Genomic DNA, 22,248 nt, shown 5'->3' with positions numbered 1-22,248 from the left:
CCTCCCATCCAGTTTGCCTCGCACCATGACATACCTCCCCTCCGGGTCTATTAGTTGCTGTGTGCATTGGAATGGTACCCCTGCCCTTATCCATATGGCCACCCCCCCTAGCATATGCAGAGTAACCGGTGTGGTAGACCTGCCCCCTCCACCTCCGTTGCAGTGCCTTCCTCTCCTTAGCTAATATGTGTGTTTCCTGGAGGAAGGCGAAATGAATGCCTCGTCTAACTAAATAGGCGTGAATTTTGTGACGTCTATGCATGGTATGCATCCCTCTTACATTCCACGTGAGACATTTGTATCCTAAGTCGGGTCCCATTGTAGATCCCATTGTGCTTTATCCACTCTCTCAGCAACCCCCCCGGCACGCCCAGGACCCATCCCCCTCCCCCCCCAACCTGATCAACTAAACTTCCCCAACTCCCACACCCCAGGACAGACAACCACCTTGGAAATCCCATCCAAACTCTAGCAAAGAAAGTGTATCTCATCGGAAGAGGGCTGGAGTGGCCAGGGCGCCGACCCAGACAGGTCCGAAGCCCCCCGCACCCCCCCCTCACCTCCCCTCTGGGCTATGCAGAAGGACCTCCTCGGCTCAGCCCCCCCCATATCGCAGAGTCAAGTCCCAGGAGGCATCCCTATGTCGCCACCCAGAGGCAGCCGCAGCCCACAGCCCAGTACCTCACAGACGTGTCCAGAGTCCACCGAACCCTTTCAGCTAAGGATTCCGTCTGCTGTTTGGGGAGTCACCACCGGCAGGTCTGCCTCCGAAAGATCATGCACACTACTGGAGCCAGGACTGAGAGCACTGTTCTTCGACTGCTCCGATGCACTACTGGCAGGGCTGGCGTCCCCCTGACTGATGGCCGCCACCGCCAGCACCGCCAGCACCGCCTTGGCTCCTTCCTGCTGCCATTGAAGAAACATTGAATGAGCCACATCAATTGAACGAGCAAGATACCCTTACCGGGTTGGAATTATCACCGGTAAAGTGGTAAGTGTAGCAGTGATCCTTCTATTAACCTATCACAATTTGGTTTCTCACTTACCCTGCCAGCACCTCTTTAATTCTAAAGCAAATCCCATACGTTTCTTAATAGGTTCTACATTATACGCCAACATTTCAAGAAAGGTATGTGTTGGCTTGGATACAGGTTGTTTAGAATTATTAAAAAAAACATTTTCTCACATAATACTTGGTAGGTGGAGGTACCCTCTCTTCACGGCTTCTTTTGATAATCGTAGGAAATTGTACACTTATCTATGAAGCTGCACTTTCACTGAGCACGATGTTTATCATTTTGTGTGCAATTTAGAGTATATGATCATCAGACCGCAAACACTTGTGGGAGAAATCTCTTATGCGGGTTCTTAATACGTGTGGGAGAAATCTATAATGCAGGTTCTTTGTGCTAGCAATATGTGTACAAAATATAATGTGAAATATTATTGCAATCTGGATTGAACGGGTATACTTTTTCGTCGCAGTCACGTCTCTTTCACTTTTCTGAGCATGTGCATGTTATTCACACACGTGCTTGTCTTATGCAGGATTAAACGGCTATACTCAATCTTGTGAGTGCATGGGGTTCATGTGTTTAATGGTCTAAGATGACTTATTGGTTACATTCAAACCTCTACTTCTGCAACAGAAATTATTGTTGACAGTTTTATTTCCATTTTTGATTGTATAAGATAAGGATAAATTGCCTTTGAGAATGGTTGCCAATCTTTTGTCAGTCACTATGTATAGTGACAACAATCACAATGAATTGTTCATTTTTTGTTTGATTTCCAGCCCTGAAGAGTCAGAGCAATTCTGTACTCTGACGAAACACGTGTCGGCTGGCGTAAGGTCTTTTGGGCAATAAAGAACTACAATTGCTCAAACAGAAGAAGTGGATTAATATTTTTTCGTGGACTCTATCCATTTGATTATTGTGCATAACACGAATGAATTGATTTGTTGTGTGCCTAGGAATTTGTTTTTTGCCCACAGCCCAGTACCTCACAGACGTGTCCAGAGTCCACCGAACCCTTTCAGCTAAGGATTCCGTCTGCTGTTTGGGGAGTCACCACCGGCAGGTCTGCCTCCGAAAGATCATGCACACTACTGGAGCCAGGACTGAGAGCACTGTTCTTCGACTGCTCCGATGCACTACTGGCAGGGCTGGCGTCCCCCTGACTGATGGCCGCCACCGCCAGCACCGCCAGCACCGCCTTGGCTCCTTCCTGCTGCCATCCCGATGGGGAGCCAGACCTCCGTATCGGCGTCGTTCCAGCAGAGCGCCCCTCAGGTGAGGCCGCCGGGGGGGTATGAGCGCCGGGCTCCCCCCTAGTATCCAGCCAGCTCCAAGCCTCCTGCGGCGTGAGGAAGAAGTGAGTGTGCCCTCCCTCGATGACCCGCAGCCGCGCCGGGAACAACATGGCATAGGGCAGCTGCAACGATCTCAATTTCCGCTTGACCGCCATAAAAGAGGCCTTATGTCTTTGTACGTTTCTGGTGAAGTCCGGGAAAACCATGATCCTGCTGTTGTCAATTCGCAAGTCCGGCAGGTCCCTGGCCCTCTGGAGAATGTGGTCACGATCCCGGAAGTGCAGAAGGCGCATCACTATCGGTCTCGGCGGGGCTCCTGGTTTGGGCGGGCGCGCCGGGACTCTGTGGGCGCGTTCCAGGGCAAAGAACGGGGAGAGCCCCTCCGGGGCCACCTCAGACCGCAACCATCCCTCCAAGTAGGAGACCGCATCCTGGCCCTCCGCATTTTCGGGGACACCCACGAGGCGGAGGTTGTTGCGCCCTTCACTGTCCTCGGCCCTGAGTTCCAGCACTCGAACTTTCTGCGCCACCTCCGCCAGAGACGCTCGTAGAGTAGCCACATCCCCAGGTAGGTCCTTCAGGGTTACCTCTGCCGTCGTCACCTGCTCCTTCAGCTTCCTATGGTCGTCCTTCAAGAGGGACAGGTCCGACCCGATGGTGTCCATCCGTTTTTCCAGAGTTCCCTCGATTCTACTATCGCCTGCATGATGTCGCCCAAGGACGGATCTCGTGACCGGGTCGAGCTCCCCGGCCCAGGTGCCGGCCCCTCTACCTCCAAGGGGTGCCCCGGGTCATCCAGCTTCAGTGCGTCGAAGCCCTTCTTTTTGCCTCCTCTCGCCATTCTGCCGAGCAGTAAGATCGGTGTGCCTCTTCTGGGTAGCCCAGGGGCTCCAAGCGCCGTCAGTCGCTATCTCGGTCCCACTGTAGCTGCCCGGCACTCCCTCGTCTTCGCGTCCCTCACCAGGTGGTGCCCCAGTCCGGCAGCAGACTCAAAGAACGAGCGTCGCACCCCCACAAAGAGGGGGGGTCACCAGGATCTTCGCTTCGGGCGTAGGGCTCTCCGGGGAGTCGCAGAGTGTTCGGCGCCTCCGAGCGCTAGCCCCGGGTCAACCTCTAATGCGCGGGCGCCCAGTAGTCCGCCGCCTCCGGTCAGGTAGTGTGTCCACACCTCGAGCAGCCCTCTTTTCGCTTCACCGTCTAGTGCAGCTCCCCACCGGCTTGTTCAGTGTGCAAGCGGCGCTCACCTCAGGACGAGTGTCACCAGGGTCTCCGCTTCAGTAGCAGGGTAAGCCCACCACGCTAAGATGGCCCAGGGGCCCTGTGGTCATGAGAGCCAGGGCAGCCTCCGTCTCGCGGGCAGCGCCATCTTGGAGTCAGGCAGGCCGAGATTCTCCCTCCTTTTGGTTGCCCCTGCACCACGACTCCAGGCGGAGCCCCCCACCTCTCACAACTGCGGGGGACCTCCGCTGCTGCGTGGGTTGATTCCGCCGTTTCCCTGCACTCCTCACCTGCTGCCGCTCCTCCTCGTCAGGCAGAGCAGACCGGGACACCAGCCGCCATTTTAGGCGCTCGCTCCACCGGTCACTCCACTCCGTGCAAGGAGCTCGTTTCCAGCAGTCACAGGGCTGCCAGGGCCATCAGTTTCTCCCCCTGTGCTCTCGGGACCCTCCCATGCGTGCATGGGGGTCCGGGGCTCGAGCCGGGGGTCAGGATGTAGGACGGAGAGAGGCGGGCACGGAGGAGCTCCGGAGTCCTGCTTCCACCTACATCGGCGCTTAAGCCACGCCCCCCAACTGTCAGGAAAGGTCATGCAATTACAAATATATTCAAAATTACAGTTGGCAAAACAATATACAAACCCTATCAAAAGGATCCTAACAAGGATTATCACAAGGCAAAATGTCAACTACAAGTGTTTGTCAGTGAGGGCAACCTACACCAAAGTCAATGCCTCTCACACTAATCTGTGAGATCCCATGTAACAAAACATCTGGCTTCAACGTTTAACAAAGTGTAATGACAATTCAGCCCTTAAAGGCATATTGGAATTAAATGCTTTTCAAAATAGACTGGTCATACTTACTGTCTTTCTTATAACTTTTCATAATAAATCGATCAAATCTATGCCATCTGACATACATTTTCCCGAAGAACCAATTATGCCTATAGATTTTATCATGGCTTTTCAATATAACCAACTCAACACTACTGAATTCGGCATAAACTTTCCCACATGGCAACCTTCAGACACAAAGTCAGAAAATAAAATGCATATCTACATAAAGTTACAGTTGGCAAAACATTATTCAACTCCTCCTAAGAGGGTGAACACGGATTATTAGAGTCAAAATCTTCTACGTGCAAGGTTTGTCAGAGGGGAAAACCAGAAGGAGAAACTAACTGTGGCCTAACGGCTAGAGCCACTGACCTGGAAAACTGGGTCGAGACTTTGCAGGGACGCTCAACATCCTGTGATTCTGGAAAAATCACACAGGGGTGTGGAATTTAATAAAATATCTACTTGTCCACGGGGCAGGGTGCTTCATAAATCTTCTTGTCCTGTAACAAAATGCACTTGTCCCTTTGTTGCCATGTAGTGCGCCGACAAATTATGGCAGCAATCTCATTATATAAGAGCTCTGATATTGCCTCTCTGATTATGCCAGATCATACCCTAGTAGTGTTTGAATACTTGCGATCCCCTTATGTTGCCACGTTTCCGCAAAACTACATACTGGGCTGAAGGTAATGGTAAGCAATAGTTCCAGAGTTAGAATGCCCTTTTGAGTCTATACAAACCTCCTAACTTGCATGTTTTAAGGGTTTTCAACAACTCTTCTCTAATCTTTTCCCATACTGAGAAATGTTGGAAATGTACTCCTGACGATGGCAGACGTAAACCTTCTTCCAGAGTTGGGAAAAAAGTGGTTGGAGGGAAGGTTAACTTGCAAACACTCAGATTTTCGCATGAGCAACTCTATACATGCTGTTGTTGAAAAGCTTTATTTCGATAACAATTGTATCTTAAAAGCAATACAAATAGTAGGGAACTGCAGATGAACAATACAAATGTCTCACTGGTTAAGAACGATAAAAATGCCATTTTATGCATGAAATAAATTAGTTAAAACTAGATTAAATTGAGATGGACAGTCTGTTTCTGCGAAGTATCCACGACCATTTAAAAAATTTAGAAATACCACAAACTATAGGAGGAGATGTGTCTGTTAACAAAATACGTAGCGCCACCAAATGTTCGCGTGTCCCAAGGCGTTTGAATAGAGGTTTCAGCCAGCACCTCCTTGGACGGATGTAGTCTGGACACTCAAAAAGGATATGTGCCACCGTCTCAGGCCTTGTGGGGCAGAAAGCACAAAAGGGCGAAAGCTGCACTGGCGATTTCCATCGGGATATGAGGTCCCCAATCGGGAGAGTGCCTATTCTGAACTTGATGTAAAGAGCCCTATCGATTGGCATGGTGATCAAATCCAGGTAGGGTTCGTAGGCCACCACGTCCTTGATTCTAAGAAATGCCGTGGTCGAATTACAGTGACGTGGGTTACCAATAAGTTGGGAGGAGACCCAGTCCCAATACAGTTTTTTCAGAATAACCTTGGGTGGGGCAGATTTTGTGGTCCAACAGTCTTCCAAGCCCAGCTCCCCCAAAAGGTTTTTTGTCTCCCTCAGCCACTTGATCTTATGCCAGCCACCCATTTCCATCACCTCAGACAGCCCGTCAGCATAAGATTTTAGCTCTGGCACCCTCCACAAACGAGCCCATAATAGCAACGGCCGGAGACGAGCCTGGTCCTTGATTGTCTTACAGCCCACGTCTAAGCAAACCGGGACTGTGGGAGTACTCAAGGGGAGAGCAAGTAAGTCTTTCAGAAATTTGCTCTCTGACTTGGATAGGGACTCCAGATTAGAAAAGCCCCATAACTCCGCCCCATAAAGTGCGGAGGTGACTCCTTTAGCTTTATAAATCTCTATTGCAGGTGCCACGGACTCTTTGGATGAGGCATGATACTCCTTTAGCAACGCACCCCCTACCCTTTTGTGGCTGAGGACCATCTTTGTGATGTGTGACGTCCAGCTCATAGTGTCACACAGGCGTATTCCCAGGTAATCAAATTCGGAAACTTTCTCAAGCGGGATAGAGTTCAAAACTGGAGGACGTCCTAGTTTCCGTGGTGGATGCATGATCAGATATTTTGTTTTGTCCAGATTGATCACCAATCCCCTTGCCAAACAGAAGTCCTGGAATCGGGTCAAAAGCTTCTGGAGACCCTGTGGAGTCTTGGCGATGAGGAGGGTATCATCCGCAAACAATAGTGTGGGAATCCGTACGCCCCCCAGGGAAGGTGCATCCGCAGGTTCTTGAAGCAGATGCTCTACCACACCATTTACGTACAGGGAAAATAGGGTGGGAGCCAGCACACAACCCTGGCAGATGCCCCTGCACACCGGGATCCTTTCGGTCGTTTCCCCACTCTGGCCCCACCGCACCTGGCCAAAGTTGTCAGTGTGAAGTTTTATCAGGAGCGACAGGATGTAGGGAGGGATCCCAAGACCCTGGAGAACCCTCCAAAGTTCCTCCCTTGGTACAAGGTCGAATGCTGTCTTTAGGTCGATGAAGGCCAAATAGAGGCTGCCCTTACCCAGTTCGACCACCTTCCAGTGCAGGAGCATAAGTCTAAAGACTTGTTCTATAGTGCCCGTACCTGAGCGGAATCCTGCCTGGAAGTCGGATAGGATATAGTTTTCGTCCACCCAGTGGAGGATCCTCCCTAAAATTACCTTCCCCGCCACTTTTTGTGTTGAGTCGATCAGACTTATTGGCCTGTAGTTCCCTGGGTTCTCCCGACATCCCTTTTTGAATATGGGGACCACCTCCACCCCCTTCCAGGATTCTGGGACAGGTCCGCCTTCCATGATGGCATTCAGAAGGTTGGAGATCAGGGTGGCCCATTCGGTCGGGTATGCTCTAAGTAGGTCCCCCGGAAGCCCATCTGGGCCGGCTGCTTTCAATGGTACCACGGACTTTATTACATTTACTACCTCCCGAACGGTGAAAGGATCAGTAATTCCATTCCAACCTAGGGAGGAGGGTACAAAAGGTTTGTTAAGGGGCCCATCTACCGGGGAGTATAAAGCCCCAAAATGATTGGACCATGTCTGGGACGGGATGGTACAAGTCCTCAGTGTGTCATTGGGTCGACTCCTAGAACCCACCAGGTTCCAGAAGCCCCTGGCATCTTTTCCTTTGCTGGCGGCTAGTAGGTCCACCCAAAACTTGTCCTCCCATTCTTTTTTTGCTATTTGTAGACTCTGGGAGTAGAGCTTCCGGGCCTCCCTAATCCTGGTTTGGGATTTTGACTTGACTGCACCCACCAACATTTTCTTCCTTACCCTGCAGTTGTGGGTATACCATCCCTGTCTTCTCAAAGGCCTTGTTTTAGCCCCCTTATGTCTCGTTGGTAGAATAAACAAATTGCTTATGGCCTTCGTCAGGACGCAAAATTTCCCTGACACACCCACCGGGCCTCCCTCTGGGTTATCCAAATCACAGTGGGCTGCAGCCAGGAGTAGCGTTATTGCCTCGACCTTCTCGAAAGAGAGCTTAAGCTTTGGCCACTTCAACCGCCTGCCGCAATGTGAAACAGTTGAGTCCCCAGAGATGGCGGTGACAATAGGCAAGGGACCCCCTCTATTAGCTGACCACCAGGGAGTCAGGGTCAGCGAGAGCAAGTTGTGGTCGCTCTCTACGGACGGAATGATTACCATGTCCTTCGCCGAGGTCCATAGGCACATGTCGAGCAAGATGTAATCAATTCTCGACGTTTGATTGGGCCTGTTGTAAGTGTGGGAACCCGCCCTATCTGATCGTGACCTCCCATTGAGTGCCCTCAGATCAAACTCCACACTAAGGGTGTTGATCTGAAGCGCCACTTCGGTCCACCTCTTGATCGGGGTTAATTCTAAAGCTGGGATCCCTCTTCTCTTATCCTCCTCCTCCAGATCCAAAGTGTCGTCCGAGCCCAATGGCTTGAACGTACAATTTAGATCGCCTGCAACTAAGGTACATGACTTATAGGGAGTTGTCCTTAACAAACCCTCCAGGTGGGCAATTGTCGGCGACTGTCTACCTCCCTTTGTGCCCCGCGCATAGATGTTAAAAATATTCAGAATGGGACGACCCCGGACATCTTTCAGTATGATATTAAGGAGGTCGGGGCTGTTTGTCTGGTGGACCTCTACCCTACAGTTTAGTGAATCAGCCACCCAGATGAGAAGACCTCCAGAGGGGCGTCCCCTCCCTGCTTCTGGGTAGACAGCTGGAATGGAGTAGGAGGAGTAACCAGCCTTGTGGATGGGCTCTCCACTCCACGTCTCCTGGAAGATGCAGATCGAATGCTCCTCCACAAGAGCATTCCAATCAGGCAGGGCAAGCTTTCTGGCTAATCCAGCCACATTCCAGCTGAAAACCCTAAAGGCTGGGTCCGTTACAGCTGGGGTGCGACTGGACTCAACTTCGCTTTCGACAACGCCCCCAAGCGGGACAAATGGGCCATCGCCCACACTGTTGGAAAACTGCCCACCCTCAGAGTCCCTCTCTGCAGTATTTACTGTGGGTGTGGCGGGTGGGGGGGGCAAGTTAGTCAGCTTTTCAGTAGTATTAGTAGCCCCTCTCCCTTTGGAGACTCCAGGGACCATCCCACGGGGATCTTCAAGTCAATACCCTGTTGAGCCCCAGATCGCTCCTGGCCATGCTGCCTGGGGGTAGAACTGGGGTCCCACCGAGTGCCATGGACGGTCGCTAGTGCCGTAGCTTGTTTCCCCAATTACAGGACTAACGTGATTCATAGAGGGGCGGGGGTAGAAGTAGGACAGGTCCACCACGCTAATGCCGAGGCCACCCACATGCTGATTCGGGTTGGAAATTGTTTGTGCTACTCTCTTATCTTGGAAGTTAACTACCACGCAGTCTCCTTCCAGTCGCTTCCTACTCTGTCCTATCCAGCCTACCCTGCGGACTCCCAGGATTGCTCCCTCCATACCCCTAGGTAATGGTTTGTTGTTTTTTAACCAATGCAGAGTTTTATTTTTTAGGGTCTGGTGGGTCTCAAACTGGGCATCTTTCAGGGGAGGAACATTTACTAGAACAGCGACGTATGGGTGGCACTCCGGAGGGAGATTTACAGGGGGGCTCTTGTAAGTATTTTTCGGGGTGATGACTGCTAGTGGACCCGCTCCTATATGACTCGTACTATGTTTTACTAGGGGAGCTGGCCCTGCTCTCTTGCCCTGGTCACTTCCCTGGATCGGTTGTCTAGGCTTAGCCAAAGCCCCACCTGCTGGCAGCTTAACATTATCTTGTTTTTTGCTCAAAGCTTTAGAGGTCTTAGGGGATCGTGCATGAACCTGGGCAGTATGTATAATAGGCCCCGGTTGGGTCATAGTAAGGACCTCAGTAGTGGCAGTCAGGTCCTTAGGTGCTACAACAGCAATTACAGACGTTACCAACGGTGGGGCCTGCACTGAATCTACAGGTGCCCCATTTCCCCTAGTCCCCCCCATGTTGTCATCGGTGATTTTAGACTGAAGTTTGATGAGCGTTTTGAGTGAGTAAAAGTTGTCAAGGGTAGACTGCTCAAATTTATCCAGTCTGGCCCCCAGACCCTTGACCTGGTCGGTGAGCGGGACTAATAAAGCTTTGATCAGGTCCTCGATTTGTTTGAGGGAGACAGAAGCCTGAGAAGCTGGTGAAATATCTAAAGGGTTGGAGATTACCTTAGAGACCTCTAGTGCTGTACCTAGAGGGAGGTTTCCACCCATCCCGACAGGGTCCGTTACAAGTGAGCCTTTGCCTGGTTTCCTGCCCATACCCCTTACCAGTTGGTTCTTGGGACGCTTGTACAAAGAGGTATGGCTGCCTTTCCGCATGATAACAGCCCACTTCCTTTTTTTTCTGATTGTGGGAGTCATGGGCCTTACAAGACAGAGGGAGGGCCAAAAGAGAATCTTGCTGTGTTGGGTGCAAAGCCTTGCCGATTTCAGGGTAGGGGAGGTCTGAAGAGCGGAGATCCTGGACCACGGGGCTGATGACGGGAGATGGTGATTGAGCTACTAGGCTCTCCAGCCTGTCGATGCTTGCATGTATAGCGGACATCCGTGGTTGTTCAAACATGGCAGGGAGCAGAGGGGAAGGGTCCGGGACAGTGGTAGGGGACAAAGCGTGTGCCATAGGACCAAGTGAAGAGCGTCTAGCCGGTAGAAAGTCTTGAGATAGGCGGCGTTCCGTCATTGCTATCTCTTTTTCTATGACAGCGGCTACTCTGGTTATAAATTTGTCCATTGTTCCTATCACTACACTTCCAGCAACTCCCTCCCCCCTCCCCTGATGCTTTTCCCCGACCGAGTAGACATGTTGGTGTCAGCTCCCTCTACCGGTAGTCCAATACCTCTCAGGGCCGTGGATGAAAGATGGGTGGCCCAGCCCAGCCTCTGGCAGCCCCTGACGGCCACGGACGGCCCGCCCTCTGCCCGGGCTCCGCCCGGCGCCGTCCGCGCGCGACGCGGAGGAAGCTCGGCGATTTTATGCGCCTCCGGGCGCACGGGACAGGAAGTGGACGTCTGCCCCCGCAAGGGACGCTGGGAACCGTAGTTCCTCCCCTCGGCAGCCGGGATGGAAGTCAGCGCCGGCGGCGGGAGGAAACAACGGCGTCAGCGGCCCAGCGCCCTGCAGCGGTCTCTGTGCTGGTGAGTGGGCTCCTTGGCTGGTGAGTGGGCTCCTTGGCGGTTCAACAATGTCCCCCGCTCCTTCGAGGGAGCTCCGCGATTTTATGCGCCTCCGGGCGCATGGGACAGGAAGTGGACGTCTGCCCCCGCAAGGGACGCTGGGAACCGTAGTTCCTCCCCTCGGCAGCCGGGATGGAAGTCAGCGCCGGCGGCGGGAGGAAACAACGGCGTCAGCGGCCCAGCGCCCTGCAGCGGTCTCTGTGCTGGTGAGTGGGCTCCTTGGCTGGTGAGTGGGCTCCTTGGCGGTTCAACAATGTCCCCCCATATTTGCTCATGCTAAAGTGCAGTTCACAAATATTTTCTAGGAGTACTATTTCTTGTCCTACTTGTGTAAATTCTTGGAAATTCACAAAAGCTGTATTGCTGCACTTAATGCAAGGACATATACCATGGGTGCACTTTTGAGACTTTCTTTAATAATTGGGCCCCTAATTTGGTCTGGCGTTAACCATGACTTTTTGCGTTTATTAAAATTCTGTCTCTCTCTATTTATTGGCAGGCTTAACTGCGAGTGACCGCATTCTGCTCTTTCACAATCAGCATATCGGCACACTAAGTAGTTTTGTTCAGTGCCAGTAACTACTGTGGCAGTGTGTGCTTTTTGAGACCAAAAACAATTTTTGCATTTGCCATTGTTTGTTATAATGATGAAAGCCCAGAAGCAACCACACCAGTAAGGTTTTACAAAAACCATGCCAAAACAAGTCACACATTGACAAAACTAAAAAGCTGACCACCAATTACAGATCTACTGGCTTTGCCAATGCTTGCTTATTTTTGTTTCCCATACCCTTATTGAAACTGGTTACACTGAGTTTCCATTACGAATAATTTTGGGAAATACTAGCATGCAACACGTTACTAAATGATGCTGCAAAGAAATGGTACCTGAAATTTACTGTAGTTTAGCAAAATGTTTTATTTCCTGCTATCATTTTTTTATCGTGTGTATCGCTTGCCGCACTAGTCCGTATAACGCATAAGTGCACACCATGTACTTCACTGCCAGCACTCCTCACATAGCCGGCACTCCGCTCGAACGCACGGTTAACTTCAACCTGTCGCTCTAGAATCTATCACTGCCAGCACTTCCCACTTCGCAGTTTTTTCCGCTCGACTACACGGTTAACCTAATCCCTTTACCGCACAATCGATCACTAATTCGATTTTCCTTTCCTCGGTCTGGCACAAGAACTTATTCCCATTTTTGACCACCTGACACCTGTAGACGGGATAAAACGACAATGGGCATCCTTGCCTCTCGGCACAGAGCCCAGCAACCTTCACGATATCACCGCGAAAAGGCGAACAATGAGGACGCCAGTGGAAGTACTCAAAATTGACAGCGATGTGGCGGAAAAACAACAAGTTATGTGGGTGACTATATATACATATGCGTTATATACGTGAAAGACAGCAATTCTCATATGTACTGCATTATGCTGTTGAATAGTGTTGTGCTAAGTCACGTGCACTTTATTTCAAGCACATCGCCGTCTTTTGATCATAGCACGTCTTCTTTTTCACCTTAACTATTTTTATTTTATTGGATCACATCACGTCCCTGTGCGATTGATCACTAAGATCACTGTCATCACAAGAGTCATCACTCACTGCCCACACAAGAACGTCCTTTCGTGTTAGTATTCCTGATCACGCACGCACGCACGCACGCACGCGCTACGATATTTCTAGGCTCTGCATGTTTTGCATCCGCTGTCTTTCCACCTTCCTGCAGCGCATATCACGCATATGTATATATAGTCACCCACATAACTTGCTGTTTTTCCGCCACATCGCTGTCAATTTTGAGTACTTCCACTGGCGTCCTCATTGTTCGCCTTTTGTTCATCTGAAGATTTTCATGCACAGCCCTCTCATGTATTTTTCACTCGGTTCCCGAGTTATATGTCATCATTACTCAACATCCACCCGAAACTCCCTTGCATGATTTGCGGCTTAGGCAACCCACCACTGTATGTTGCACCAAGCACTTTTGTCCTAAATTGGGAGGTCATCTTGTTTTCACTCGTTGACTTAATTTTATCATCATTTGTCATTTCTCTTATAATTTGAACTGCTGCTACAAGTCCGTTTTTCTTATTATAAATATGTCTTACAGCCCTAATGAGTCACAGGTTTTCACCCTGTTGATGAAACACGTGTCGGCTGGCGTTTGTATAACAAGACAAAGAAATAAAGATCAACACTTAACTAATCAACAGACTATTTTTTTTTTTTTGGTAAGACTATTAGCATTTGTCAAACTTACAGTAATTGTACAACACAATGGAGGGAATGAGTTCTCGGTCAGCCAAGGTTGTACATTGTGACACAGCTATTTAGCCGACATCCTTCCGGTCCGGCAGCAAATGTTTGACAAAACACATAAGGCAATCATGATATATCAATAGTTGGTAAGACGTCTTACTGTTTTATGCTTTTTATAACAAACAATCCAAACTTTAGACTCATGCCAATAAGGACAGTTACGTCGAATCTACCCATATATCCCAGTGTCACTTGATTAGGACCAGGTTCCTACGCTATCACCCCTCTCCTTCCCCAAACCCGCTCCACTGTTATCCCTAGCACTCGACCCCTAACTTCGCCAGTCTATCCACCCACTCCCTTCAATCTAGTCCTCCAGGTCTTCACCCTCGTCTGAGCTATCGTCCTCATCCTCCGGGAGCGGCTCACAGAGGTCCCCCCTATACTTATTCCAAGCCACCCAGATTGCATTCCACTTGCGCGGGTTAGCCCTCATTTTGTAAACTGCACGTTCAACAATCATCAGTTTGTCCATCGTTCTACACCACAACGCCAGCGTAGGGATTTCCGCCACACCCCACCTCTGCGCAATGTCGCGCTTGGCTACCATAGTCCCAATGGTGACCCACTGCCGTCTCCGGTGCGGCAGGTCAACCCCCTCCCACACATTCAGAAGGCATAGACGTGGGTCTGGCGGTATGGAAGTGTCAAGGGTTTGGGAAATAGTGCGCATGATTTGCCGCCAGTAATTCGAGATAAGAGGACATTCCCAAAGTGTGTGTAGTAATGTTCCTTCCTCCCCACATTCTCTAAGACAATAAGGGGTTTCTGCCCTATGCATTTTGTGTAGTGAGGACCTGGTGTAGTATACCCTGTGCAGTATTTTGAGCTGTATCAGCCTGAATCGGGCCGACACACCCGCCTCCCGTGGCGATGCCAGAGCGGCATTCCATTCTACCTCATCCATGGACCCTAACTCAGATTCCCACCGTTCCTTCAACTTCTGCAAGGGATCAGGTAAATTATTCAATAACTTACGGTACGTGAGTGAGGTGGCGCGTGTTTGCATGAATTCCGTGAGGAGACGGTCCTCCAGAGGTGAGGAATCCGGGATTTTAGTGCCCGGCTCAATGACCGCCATGAGTGCATGTCGAATCTGTATGTATCGGTAAGTTTCATTGGGACCTAACGCATATTGTTGCTGCAGGTGTGGAAAAGGGATCATTCCCGTAGAAGTCCATAGGTCTCCCACTGTCGATATGCCGATATTATCCCACTGAGTAAAACCTTTACTTGATCTAAGACAGCCCAATTGTGCAGTGTCCCACAGTGGAGTAAGTTTGGTTAAGACTCCCTTCCACTTAAGTCGTGTCAGTGCCCTGTGCCATATAGTGACCGTGTGTTTGGTTGGACCGAGCAGCGTCTTCGCAAGGGTAGGAGTATAAAGCGGGGCCAGCAAACTGTGTGTCCCTAATTGCGTTCTATCTGAGAAGTACGCCGGGTCATTCTGTGGAACGTGTAACCAGTGATTAATAACTTTGAGTTGCGATGCCCAGTAGTAGAGCTCAATATTAGGTAAGGCTATCCCTCCGTCGTACCATCCACGGTTAAGCTTTGTGTGCGCAATTCTGGGTGGACGTTCTCCCCAGAGCAACTCGGAAATCAGCGCCGTCACTTTACGGAAATAGGATGGTGGAACCAGGATCGGGGTGTTTTCTAGCACATACAGGAGGCGCGGTAAAGCCTTCATTTTGAATAGCGCCGCGCGTCCCAACAGCCTAAGGGGCAAGGTTTTCCAGTGTCGCACATCCGCCCGTAGACGGGTAAGAGGGGGCGCCAAGTTCAAGTCATAGAACGTAGCCGTGTCACTGGTGACCCGGACGCCCAAGTATTGAAACGAGGTATCAGCTATAACCAGCGGGCAGTTATCGGGAAGGATTGGCACCGGGCCTTTCAGCACGTAAACGACTGACTTCGTCCAGTTAATCATGTATCCGGAGTGTAATCCATGCGCGTCGCAGATCGCCAGCAAATTCGGGATGCCCGTGTCCGGGTGGGACAGGTAAATTAGCATGTCGTCGGCATATAGGGATATCCTGTCCTCCCAGGCGTCCCCCCACGTGAGACCTTTTAGCAGGGGAGTGGCCCTAATGACAGTAGCCAGTGGTTCCAGCACGAGGGCGAACAGCAAGGGGGACAGTGGACATCCCTGACGCGTCCCTCTAGCCAAGGGAATCGCTCGAGAGATGTGGCCGTTGGCCGCTACGTGTGCCACCGGATCCGTGTAGAGTAGTTTGATCCACGAAACGAATTTGGGACCAAAGCCCATACGAGCCAGGACCGCGAAGAGGTACTGCCATTCCACCATATCGAAAGCCATTCTGGCGTCTAGTGACAGAATGGCCGCCGGTTCCTGCAGTAAGTGGGCTCGCGCCACCACCCCATGCACGCGTCGGAGGTTAAGTGCCGTGCTTCTGTGTGGCATGAAGCCCGACTGATCCGGGTGGACCAGACATTGCAAGTGTGGGGTCAGTCTGTTCGCAATGAGTTTCGCCAGTATTTTAGCTTCAGCATTAAGCAGTGAAATCGGGCGATACGACGTACATTCCGCGGGTGGTTTACCTGGTTTTGGGACAGTCACTATGGTTGCTACCCGTTGATCCAGGGGCAGAACCCCCGTCTCCCTGCACTCCGCGAACATGGCCAGGAGTGGCGAGCTCAGGGTGTCAGAGACTGACTGGTACCACTCAACTGGAATCCCGTTAGGGCCGAGCGCCTTGCCCGTACGTAATGCACCAATGGCCGCCCGGAGTTCTTCCTCCGTCAGATCAGCCTCCAATTCAGTCATCGCTTCCGAAGGCAAAGTTGCGACCGGTATGGTTTGCAGCGCTGCTACCGCAGCGACAACCTCCAGTGGGGTGTAGACCGTCTGGTAGTGGTCAGCCAGGATCTCGATAATTTCGGAGGGACGTGTATGGGGCGTACCCATCGGATCCATTAATTGTAAAATGTGCCTGCCGCCCTCGTTCTTCCTATCTAGCCAAGCCAGTAGTTTGTTGGCCTTGTCTCCCACATCATAGACTCTTTGCGCAGTCGTCTCAATGTTTTCCACCGTTCGCTTTCTGAGGAGATCGGTATGCAACTGTTGGCGGAGGTGGAGTGTGTGGCGTGTGTCTTCCGTCGGGAGCGCCATATGGGCCGCATTAGCTTGCTCCATTTGCAGCTCCAGAGCCAGCAGTTCAGCTTTCTGCTCACGTTTATGTCGCGTTATCGCTGCAATCGCCTGGCCCCTGAACACTGTTTTATATGCTTCCCACAAAGTCGTAGGGGAGGACACCGTGCCTAAGTTTTCCGCGAAGTATAGCTTGGTTGCTTCCTTCAACGCTTTACGGACTTGAGGTATTCTGAGGTATCCTGGGTAAATGGGGTAAATTCTTTTACGAGCGATCGCTGCGCAGGACAGGGACATAGTCAAGGGGGAGTGATCCGAAATACCCCGAGGTCTAATACATACATCCTCCACCGTGAGTCGACCACCCCCCAGTGTGAGGAAGTAATCAATGCGAGATAGGCAGTCGTGTGTAGCAGAATAATAGGAGTACTGGAGATCCTCGGGGTGCAGGTGTCGCCATATGTCTACCAACCCTTGTGCCTCAACAAAGTCACTAAATCTGGACAGGCCAGGTGTTTGTGTCCGGGCCGGGAGCCTATCTTTCGTAGCATGGGCCAACGCGTTAAAGTCTCCTCCCACCACTAGGTCTCCGTCCGGGAGTTCCAGAAGGAACTTCCCCAGGTCCGGAAGTGCAGCCGCATGCAATGCCGGGGGGATATATACAGACACCACATTAAGGGAGACTCCCTCCCACTGCCCACAAGCTGCCGCAAAGCGCCCATAACTATCAATCTTGGTAGCCTGTAAAATAAATTTAGACGCTTTCTTCAGTAAGATGCCAGCCCCACGAGACCCCGTAGTGAAGTCCGAGTGTGCGATCATGTGGTATCCCCGCCTGTTCAGAGCCTTACTAGCCGCACCAACTAAGTGTGTCTCTTGAAGAAGGATCAGGTCGCAGTGGAACCGCCTAATACTTTGAAGAACCAACCCTCTCTTTACCTTATCCCCCAGGCCCCTCACATTCCAGGACATAATTTGTAACGGAGGCACAGGCCCCACTCCAGGAGCATCCATCACGTTACTCGGTTGGGACATTCCCGCCATTGTATATCTGTATGTAGAGACCCAGGACCTGTAAGGCTCGGCAGTGACATGTCTGATGAGTACCCAGTCCCGGGGCATTCCCCCCTCGCCAGCAGTGGCTGGCCTGGCGTCTTCGAGTCAACAGCAGGCCATTCGGCGTGCGTAGTCCAGTCCAACGCGACAAATGTGGACACCAATGTAATTAGCAGAGTCGAACAATACAAACCATGAAACCGCAACAACCCTCCCCTCCCCAAAACTCCCCCCCTCCCTGCTTCCCTGCCACACGGACTCAGAACTGCCCGCCACCCCAACTCAGCAGAGTGCTTGAACCCACCCAAGTAAAAGTACAAAGTTACTTGCTCGTCGGGGGTGAGGAGTACTCCAATGTCAGCGACCCCTCGTACCCTCTGCAGGGGCCCTCAGGCCAGTGCGCACGGCAGCACAGGCAGCAGCCTTAGTGTAAAAAAAAATAGTCTCGTACCTGCCGGGTCACTAAACATCAACCTCCAGATCAGCATCAGCATTGTCTCTCAGCGGCGAAGTCCTTTCGGTCTCAAAGCCCTCACCTCGATTCTCGCCCTGGTCCACCAGAAGTCGGCCCCTTTGACTTCGCCCTTGACGGCGGGGTTGTGAGGCTGGCCGCCATCCGTCCAGCCAGTCCCGGGCAATCACAGGATTATCAACGAACCAGGTTCGATTTTCCGCTACCACCCGCAGTTTCGCCGGGAAGATCATGGAGTATTGGATCTCCCTCCTCCTAAGTTCCTTTTTGACGTCCATGAACGTTTTCCTTCTTCTGGCCACCTCCGCTGTATAGTCCGGGAAAAAAGCCACGGTGGAGTTCTGGACCTTTATAGGTGGGGACACTCGCGCAGCCTGTAGGATGGCATCCCTATCTCGGAAGTTAAATAGTCTCGCCAGGATTGGTCTAGGGGGCACTCCCGGTTTAGGCTGACCACCAGGTACTCTATGCGCCCTCTCGACCGAAAAGAACGATGACAATCCCTTCGGTTGGAGCTGCGATTTGATGAGGTCTTCCACAAAAAGGTCAGTCGCTCTAGTACCTTCCGACTCTGGAATTCCAAGAATACGGATGTTGTTCCGTCTGGAGCGTCCTTCTTGGTCGTCCAGCTTGTCCTTCAGTATTTTATTCTCAGCCACAACTGCCTCCATCGCCGTCTTGAGCTCCGAGACATCCTCCACCAGTGATTTCGTGACAACCTCCAGCGAGCCCACTTTTTCGGCCATTTTGTGGAGGTCTGCTCGGATGAGGGTGATTTCCGTCGAGATCGAACCCACCGTGGTCTGGACTTGCGTGAGAGCTCTCATTACGTCGTCCAGGGTTGCCTTCTTCGACCCCGCAGTGTCCGCCGGTCTCGTAGATGCATGCCGTCCTTCCGCCGGAGGGGAGGCCGTTTTATCACTGGTGTATCTCTCGATACGTGTCTGGGTCGTGCCGCCCTTGGCGCCCTTTCCTGCCATGATGACCACTGTAGAGCGCAGCAGGTCAGTTGGTGGGACGGATCAAGAGAGATAAGGTCAGCCACGGGCCCGGCCCCACCTGCAGCACTGCCAGGGCAGACAGCCGGATGTAGAAGGGGATCACGCCCCCAACGATGGTGGAGAGTCAGCCACGGTACGTTTGCCCCGCCAGGCTTTCCGCCCCCTCCGGTAGCTTCACCCCAATTACGTTTGCAGGGTCACAGCTATGGAGCAGTGCGGGGTCCCACTATGGCTCCGGGGCGCCACTGGGAGCGCCTCGTGTCTAGTGTGTCCCTGGGCGTTACCACGGGCCCATGCTATGGAAGTTGGTAGGCAGTCACCGGTCCACCATTTGTGTCCCCCAGTAATGGAGTCGCGCAGATTTGCGTTGCAGGCGTAGCGCCTGGTGCTGCCTCCCTGCTAAACGCACGCAGGTGGTGGAAATGAGGGGGGGGGGAGAGCTCCCAGGTACTCCGCAACCCCCGCGGATCTTGCCCGCTCCGGTGGTAATCACTGCTGGCTCCTCACCGTACCCTTCCAGCTCCCTCCTCACAGCGCCTCGGTCCAAGACAGGTCCTCCGCCCCACCAGCTGCGCAGGATAGCGTGGGCGCTGCACCGGTAGAGCCAGCGTAGGCAAGAAAGGTCGCCGAGCCTTCCGCGGGGTCTCCTACCAGTCCCGGCCACTTCCGGTCTGTCACCGCCGGGCCGCACACACTTCCGGCCGGGCGCGCTGGCAACTGGCTTCCCCGGTCTCTGGCCTGTGGTCTGGGCTCGCTGATCCTCGGCCGCAACTCAGCCACCCGGCACCCGATTTCCTCCCGGTTGCTCGCCCCCTGCACCGCCCGGCTCCGGGCCCTCGGTGCCCCCGCCTGAGGCACAATTCTGACACGGATGTATATTCGGATCGTCAGAGAGGCCGCTTCGTGATCGGAGCTAGTCCTCTACGCTGCCGCCATGTTCGGCCGCTAGCCACGCCCCCAACAGACTATTTTTAATTCATCAACGTCATTCATGCTTCTCTTTGTCTAGAACCAATGTATCACCTGATACTGATTTATCATACGTGTGCAAGTACCTGTTGTTTATTCATCAAATCTTGCTTTCAAGCTTCTGCAACTATTTGCATAAAATCAGAGAGCATTCTGTGAGTATTATACATAGCCTCATATTGCTGAACTTTGAAAACCGGTGTACACATTTTTATACTGGAATCGCTGTCAATAGTGCAGTCAAAGCTTACAACATTTACTTAAGAGCGCTCTCCCTAATAATAAAGGCTTTCAATTAATGGACCATGAATACAAGTTTGAACAGCATTAACATATGGACACAAATATTACCTTAACTGCAGACAGTGCCCCTCCCTGATCCCTAATGTGGCACTGCAAACTGGCAGGCAAAGGATGTGCTGCAGGGGGTTGGACCTACTTGTCCCAAGGAAAAATGCACATGAAAACTTGTTACCCTTGACCCCAAACAATAAGTCCCTGTCACTTAATCTCAACAAAAATGAATGTGTACGTCTGTAACACACTCGGATACTTTCAGGTCGAGTTCAAACTGTATAAAACTCTGAAGCAAAAACCCACCACAAATCTTGTACCTGCGCGATTTGGCAGAGGGGAAACAAGGAGAAACCAACACCGAAAACATTGCAGTGATCTGAGAAACAATGTAACAATACCGGTCTCTAGGCTTTAAGAAAATATAGTAACAATCCACACTTTAAATTCAATTTACATTATAAATAAGTCAGGCCTACTGCATTTACCATACATGTTCATAAAGCGATGAGACAAATAGGCTTTGACATAACTTCCTCTAATGAACCAACCAGGCCAATAGCCGCCATAGTGCGGTCTTGTCACCATAACAAGCTCAGACCATCTGTATTCTGCATAAGCAATTGCACAGGGCAACTATCAGTTTACAATCATAAAATTATAACTATGTACAAACTTAAAATTGGCAAAACATTATACAACCCTATAAGTATATAATAAGTATTCTCAAATTGGAAATCATTTACCCCTAAGGATGGTCACTGAGGAGTAACGAACACTAAAACCCTTTCCAACTATGATAATCCGTAGAATATCTTTTCATAAAACACCTGAATTCAAGCTTATAATACAATGTAATGACAATCCACACTTAAAGGCCTAGTAGCTTTCATATACCGCTTTATCCATAAATACGTCAGGCCTACTTCCTTTGTCATAACTTTTCATAATAAACAGATTAGGTCTAATGCTTTGATTAATGACACATCACCATAACTAACTCAGCCCTACCTTGTTAAGCATAAGCTTTCCCTCAAGGCAAAAAGTGTGATACAAGTTAAAGCGCATAACTTCTGCCCAACTAAATTTTGTACTCCAATATGGAACCAATGACCCCCTTTCAGTAGCCATAACATTACAAATATGCACAAATTACAGTTGGCAAACTAAAACACCACCCTCCTGAAGGCGACACCCCACCCTCCTGAAGGCGACATAACAAGAATTCTCAAAATGCAAATCTTCTATCCATAGACCTAGAGATTGTCGCAGGGTGTAATCAACAGGAAAAACATTGCCTACAATGGTAATCTGTACTATTCACACTAACAAAATACCTGGGTTCAAGCTATTAGCCATTAGACTATCTACCCTTAAAGGAGTATTAGTGATTTTATCATCTTTGTACAATAAATATATCAGGCCTTTATAATATCTTTTCTTTATAAGCTATTGGCCTGATAAGTTTGCCATTATAACTAACTCTTTCCTGCTGTGCTGAGCATAAGCTTTCAAACCAGGCAAAAAACACAATACAGATCACTCTGTTTCAGCAGAAGCACACTACAATGTATGGGCAGAGCCAGAGTCCCTCTCTGTAATAAACCTGAAAGTTCTTTTTTCTGTTGATCATCAAAAGACAGCGACCAGAGACAACCCCCAAAAAAAAGAAATCACCATCACGCCTCAAAAAAAAAAATCACCATCACACTTGCTTGTCAAAGAATCTTGTCTTCTAATTAGAGAACAGAGCACAGAAAGGTATCTGCAATATAGTTTTAGACAGATTTTGGCTGATGAAGTTATCTCTTTCCAAATTAACATATATGACAATTAATATTGGTGAACATTCCATACATGTGGAGCTGGTACTAAGGGTTGATGTGAATTGGAGCAT

General features: G+C 50.7%; 1 protein-coding gene across 1 annotated transcript in view; it reads right to left on the bottom strand.

Annotated features, from left to right (window-relative positions):
- The window catches only part of ORC3 (origin recognition complex subunit 3), a 308,070-nt gene that overhangs the window by 276,036 nt on the left and 9,786 nt on the right, over positions 1-22,248 (bottom strand). The gene's annotated exons all lie outside the window — the stretch shown is intronic.

This window comes from Lissotriton helveticus, chromosome 6 (assembly GCF_964261635.1).
Source record: "Lissotriton helveticus chromosome 6, aLisHel1.1, whole genome shotgun sequence".
Taxonomy (NCBI): Eukaryota; Metazoa; Chordata; class Amphibia; order Caudata; family Salamandridae; genus Lissotriton; species Lissotriton helveticus.
The sequence above is the reverse complement of the archived record's forward strand: the minus strand, read 5'-3'. Positions and strand labels throughout refer to the sequence as shown.